This window comes from Pinus tabuliformis, chromosome J (genome assembly GCF_031772625.1).
Source record: "Pinus tabuliformis cultivar Carrire ecotype Pingquan chromosome J, CPIR1, whole genome shotgun sequence".
NCBI lineage: Eukaryota > Viridiplantae > Streptophyta > Pinopsida > Pinales > Pinaceae > Pinus > Pinus tabuliformis.
The window spans coordinates 284912833-284919283 of record NC_142295.1 but is presented as its reverse complement, the minus strand read 5'-3'; positions in this window follow the sequence as shown (position 1 = coordinate 284919283).

Sequence of the window (6451 nt, the reverse complement as noted above, 5' to 3'; positions counted from 1 at the left end):
GTTACATTGACCTAATTTGCTAGCTGTCAGTAAAGAGAATGAACAGAAGTGTGACCTGCAATGAAACCATGTATTTTAACTCATTCAACTAAGCAAATGAAAGTCTGAACTTGTAAGCAACTTCTACACATGAAGATCAAACACTAGTGATTGCATGGCAAAGCAAAATCAGTGTTTTTATGGGCAGCAAAGTCATCCTAGTCACATCTCCTGATCCCACTGAGGGAGAGGTGAAACCACAGATGTTTGTTGGCCCTTTTCTTGAAGCTTTTTTCTGTTAACAACCTATCAACTAAATCTGAGCATGAAAATCTATTTTACTCATCAAAAACAACCTAAATAATAAAACAAGGTTTAAATCTAAATAACCGATTTTATTCTAAGAATGCAGCAAAGACACATGAAAGTAAACAAAGGAGGTACTGGGCACTTGAGATGGGCCCAAACCCAAGAGCTATAGCCTCCTAAGAGAGATTTAGAGCTGGTGCAAAGCTGGATTCATCTTTATTGAGCAAGAAATGTTACATTTCAAAAACTGTCCACAAGGAGAACTTGAAAATGTGCTGAGAGCAAAGCTAATCTACTGCCTAAAAATCGAACTACAAACTAGCTAACTTCTGCCTACACCATAACTAAAAAATGACTACAAAATGACTAACTGAAATGAGGCCCTAAGCCCTCTTATTTATACAAATTGAGGATCCTAACAGTCCTCCTAAACTTTAGGGACTCGACTGCCTAAAACTTGCAGTTAACAGCAGTCCTACTTGACTTGCTTGGCTGCCCTTGTGGTAATTGATTTGGTGGCCCTTGAAATCCGAGCTGATGGTGAAGAATTTGAGGTAAGGGCCCATAAATGAAGGGGACACCTTCCTACAAATCATCTCTCTTGTTCTCCCACGAATTTGGCTGCCAAGTGCTCATTAAAACCTTCAATTTTGTCTCCAAATTGACCAAAAAGGCTACACAAAGCACACATTAGACTTGTTGGCATAATGACTAACCCAATTCACTATATTAGCATAAATATAATAAAAAACATGCAATAAACTAATGAGAATGGTGTATTAAGTCAAATTAGGAGGTTGAATGAGCCCATATAATTATCCATTTTTGGGGCTCATCAACCGTATAATTGAGTTCAACAGGTGACAAGTTTTTACTAATGAAATAAATAGCATAAGATTGTTTGTCTTCTTCTTGTCCTAAAGCTGCGCCAATAGTAGTATCCGGGGCATCAGAGGAAATATGGAATGGCAGGGACCAGTTTGGTCCTCTCAAAACTAGTGCCTGGACTAATTTTTCCTTCAATGTCTCAAAGGACTGTTGGCAAGCCGTGGACCAAGAAAACTCACTATCTTTAGCCAAATGTCAGAAAAGGGGGGTAGCTATCCTTGAGAAATTCTCAATGAATCTCCTATAGTAGCCCACATGTCCTAGAAAACCTCTCACTTCCCTTTGAGTTTTAGGTATAGGAAGACTCAAAATGACTTATATTTTTGCAGGGTCAACCTGGATACCTTTATCGGAAATATGATGGACAAGAACCACTCCCGCCTTACACATTAATCTACATTTCTTATCACTCAAAGCGAGATGAGCTTCTTGGCAACAAAGAAGAACTTTTTCTGGATTCTTGAGGACGTCCTGTAATGAATCACCAAACACAAAGAAATCGTCCATATAGATTTCCACACACTCAAGTTCATTAAAAATAGTCAAAACTGCCATTTGAAAGGTAGCCAGGGCATTGCATAGCCCAAAGGGAAGTACTCGATAAGAAAATGTACCCCATGGACATATAAAAGTGGTTTCGTCTTGATCCTCAGGTGTTATCTGTATCTCGTTATATCCACTAAATCCGTCTAGAAAAGAAAAGTACTTCTTACCATCAAGGGTATCGAATACTTGATCGATGAAAGGAAGGGGGAAGTAATATTTGAGAGTGGATTTATTCAATTCTCTGTAGTCAATACAAATGCACCATCTCCCATCTTTCTTTGGGACTAATACTAATGGAGAGACCCACCGGCTGTCAGAAATGGGATAGATAAAATCAACATCTAAGAGTTTTTGCAATTCTTTCTTCACAACGCCTCTTAGAGCTGGGTTCATTCGCCTTTGGGGTTCTCGGACAGGTCAGGCTCCATCCTGAATATATATATCGTGTGTACAAGTTTCAGGAGGGATGCCTTTCATATCTTCATAACCCCATGCAAAGGCATCGATATGGTTTCGCAACAAATTCACAAGCTGCTCCTACTGAGAAGGATCCAAGTCTGAACTGATATACAAGGATTTACCTGGACTAATCTCAACAAGAGTAGTATCAGGCTCAAGAGTACACAAAGGTATCGCTAGAGATGGTGGTGATGGAGGTAGAGAGTCATATCTTTCCTGAAAATCTAGACTAAAAATGTGACTCAATGATCCAGATTTAAGTAGGAACGCAATAGATTACAAAGATAACCATAAATACAGAGATGCGATAACCATAAAAACAGAGATGCAGCGGAAATAATACTTCATTTCATTAATGGAGAATACTGAAATATGCTTACAAATAGAAATAACCCTGCTAGGGCGATGGTAGCTTATCTCTGAGAAGAGATGTGTCGGCTACATGCCTCTGAACTGTTTCAAAGTGTCTTTACAATGAGGCTCGAAGGCCTATTTATTATTGAGAAACAATGGAAAACCCTTCACATTCCAAAACCTAACCCTAGAAGATGAAACGCCAAATTGTGGGCCCCGTTTTGGGGTGAGTTGGACAGCCAACTTCCCGGGGTCGCGAATTGGTCGTATTATCTCCGTTTGACGCGCATGATAGCCCGTTGGAAAGATCTCTCCGAGGACTATGACAGAAAAGACAATTTTTATCAAAAAAATCGCTGGCGGTGGATTTCCCAAAAAACGTCGTTTAGGGCCTCAAAACGGCTCCAGAAGTTTAAGACCCGAAAAACTGCTAAAAATAGTAAACTGTGCTATAATTAAGGAAACTGAAAAACTGAAAGAGAGTTGTGGGGGTCCAAATGGGATAGGTGGGTGGCCACCAACGTCCACCTGGATCATTCCTCCCCCCTTAGGAAGCAATGGTCCCCATTGCGTTGAGTTCCTCCCTGAGATGAGGAAGCTTCTGCTGAGCTGGGTCTCTAGTGAGCTGTTTTGCAATCTCTGATGTGTCCAGAAATGGTGGGAAGCATGGTCGGCGATGGTCCACATTGAACAATCGGTGCAATCGAAGGAATGGAGGAATGATGTGCTTCAAAGCATTGTTGCCCACAGCCTTGTTACTGGTGTAAGGACCATGTCGAAGCGATCTGAGTTTCTGATGGGTTCTAGTAAGGCGCTCCCTCTGCAAATGTAACCAAACTTTGTCGCCCACCTGAAACTTGTGTGGTACCCCTCCGGGTAAGGAGAAGTTGTTCCTGTGTTCTGTCAAGACTGTATCCCTCTATTGCTGCTGCTGTGTGGAGGAACCCTTCACAGGGGTCATGGATGTAGAACCGATCTTCCCCTTACTTTGGGAGCGAACCAGACATAAAATAAATTTCCTAGTATGTGAGATGAGCTTGCTGCCTTTCTTAGCAGTGATCAAAGAGGTGGCGATAGGTGGGGCTACCTCCGGTATCCTGTATAATGAATTATCCAACGAAATGATGACAGTGCGAGGCCTTGACTCATACACAGCGTGTCGCCTCCACAAGTATGGCTGGCCTAATAGTACATCACAAACATCCAGAGGTGTAACATCACACAATACCTCGTCTGTGAAGGGCTTGATGCTGTAGGGAAGGCGGCCCTACTGGCGAACTTTGAGATCTCGTCCTTCGTGAAGCCAACCGATACTGTACGGCTATGGGTGTGGTGTAGTTGGTAGCCCCAACCGCTTCATGACCTCTGCTGAAATGAGGTTCTTTTGGCTGCACTGTTGACAATGAATTGCAGCGGTGAACCCTTCACCCACATCTGTGAGTGGAAAAGACGTTCCCCCTCCTCTGGATCTTCGGGCTCATTTTTCTGGATCTTGGCAGTAGCAACAGTGGCGCTGGGATCCACTTCCCTTTGTCATTCCCCTTGTCGGGTTCTGACTCAGAGTCGGAACATGCATCTGATTCGGAAGCCTTCAACTCGGCCACCAGCAACTGCTTGGTCCGACACTCACTTGTGTTATGAGTGGGACTCTTGTGGAACTCACACCACTTTCCTGTGTCCTTCTTCGGCTTCGTGGTGTTGTTCTTTTCTTGTAGCGTAGAGGGGTTGTCTTGGGTCACCTCGCCTTGGCTTTGTCCTTTGGGCTTCGGATTTGCAGATCCAAAGTCTTGCTTCTTCTGTTTGAACTTTTGCTCGATTTTGACAGCGTATCGGTATGCTGTGCCGAGTGATGAGATGTTCAAGAACTCCATCTCTTCCTGGATGTATCTGTGTAGGCAGCCGCGGTATTTGAGTACCAGATGCAGCTCAGAATCTTTGATACCCAACTGTGTGCGAAGGGTATGAAAAATATTTGTGAACTCTGGTACATCTTGGTATCGTCCCTGCCGCAGTGTGGTCCATTTGATGTATTTGTCCTCATAGCTTTTTACAGGGTAGTACTGCTCCTTGATGGCATCCCGGAAGTCATTCCAAGTGGGGGCGGCTGAAAACAGTGAGCCTGTACTTTCATCCTTCTGCTCGCAGTATGTTTCCCACCAGTCCTTGACGTGGGGGGCTGCTTTGAGAAGAGCGAAAACAATCTTTTCCCGGCTTGAAAATTCATGAACAGAAAAATACCCATCTAGCAGATTTAACCATTTATCTACGGCATCTGCGTCTATTAGACCCTCGAAGATGGGGATTTCAAAATTAACTTGTACCTTAAACGGTGTGGCATTTCCAGAGTAGCTGTTGGAAGCCGATGCGTCGCCTCTGGGTAGCCGCTGAAGGATCTGCGTAAAGCTATCCATCATCGCGTTCCTTTGCCGCTCGAGGGCTTCTTCGAGCAAGATTCTGATAGGATCTCCTGCCCCCTCGTCTTTCTGCTCATCCGCCATGGGAGGTCGTCGAGATTTGCGAGGCTCTTGCAAAGGTTCGACCAATTCAAGCCCTAACTCCTTATATCCCGACCTCGTTGGGGACATGCAAAGAAAAACAGAGAAAAAGCAGACCGCTCTGATACCACTGATCCAGATTTAAGCAGGAACGCAATAGATTACAGAGATAACCATAAATACAGAGATGCGATAACCATAAAAACAGAGATGCAGCGGAAATAATACTTCATTTCATTAATGGAGAATACTGAAATATGCTTACAAATAGAAATAACCCTGCTAGGGCGATGGTAGCTTATCTATGAGAAGAGATGTGTCGGCTACATGCCTCTGAACTGTTTCGAAGTGTCTTTACAATGAGGCTCGAAGGCCTATTTATTATTGAGAAACAATGGAAAACCCTTCACATTCCAAAACCTAACCCTAGAAGATGAAACGCCAAATTGTGGGCCCCGTTTTGGGGTGAGTTGGACAGCCAACTTCCCGGGGTCGTGAATTGGTCGTATTATCTCCGTTTGACGCGCATGATAGCCCGTTGGAAAGATCTCTCCGAGGACTACGACGGAAAAGACAATTTTTATCAAAAAAATCGCTGGCGGTGGATTTCCCAAAAAACGTCGTTTAGGGCCTCAAAACGGCTCCAGAAGTTTAGGACCCGAAAAACTGCTAAAAATAGTAAACTGTGCTATAATTAAGGAAACTGAAAAACTGAAAGAGACAGTTGTGGGGGTCCAAATGGGATAGGTGGGTGGCCACCAACGTCCACCTAGATCACTCAATGACTCAAAATTAGGCACGATGTCTAGATTGTTCAGGAAGTCTTGAATCTCACCCTCCTGTGAGGACTCAACGTTCTGGTGTATTAAGGAAACACACTGAGTCTCCTCATCACTACTGTAGTCTAACCATAAAGTGTCTTGGAGCTCCTGAATGGATCTAGCGGGTGGATATAAGGTGACCTTCTTTCTAGAATCTCCATGGGAAATATACATATCACCAGAACGACATCTGATATAAGCGTCGGCCGTAGCAAGCCATGGTCGTCCCAAGATCAAGGGATGCCCTCCCACATGGTTATTTGGCTGAAGCATAATGAAATCTGTGGGATATTCCTAAGAATCTAGGGAAACGACCACATCATCCAACACCCCTTTCGACTTGATTTTATATCTATTCGCCAGCTCAAGCACAATGGGAGTAGGACAAATATGGACTAATTCAAGTTGATCCATGGTTTGCTTGGTCATAACATTAATGGCTTCCCCTAGGTCTATAAGTACATTGGAGACAAGGACATCACCTATCTGAACAGGGACAAAAGGGCTTCCGGGGTCAGTATATATTTCCATGTGCATACATCCCATCATTAACTCTGCTTCTCTACCAACAAATTGAATAGTTTGAGGTTCCAATCTTCT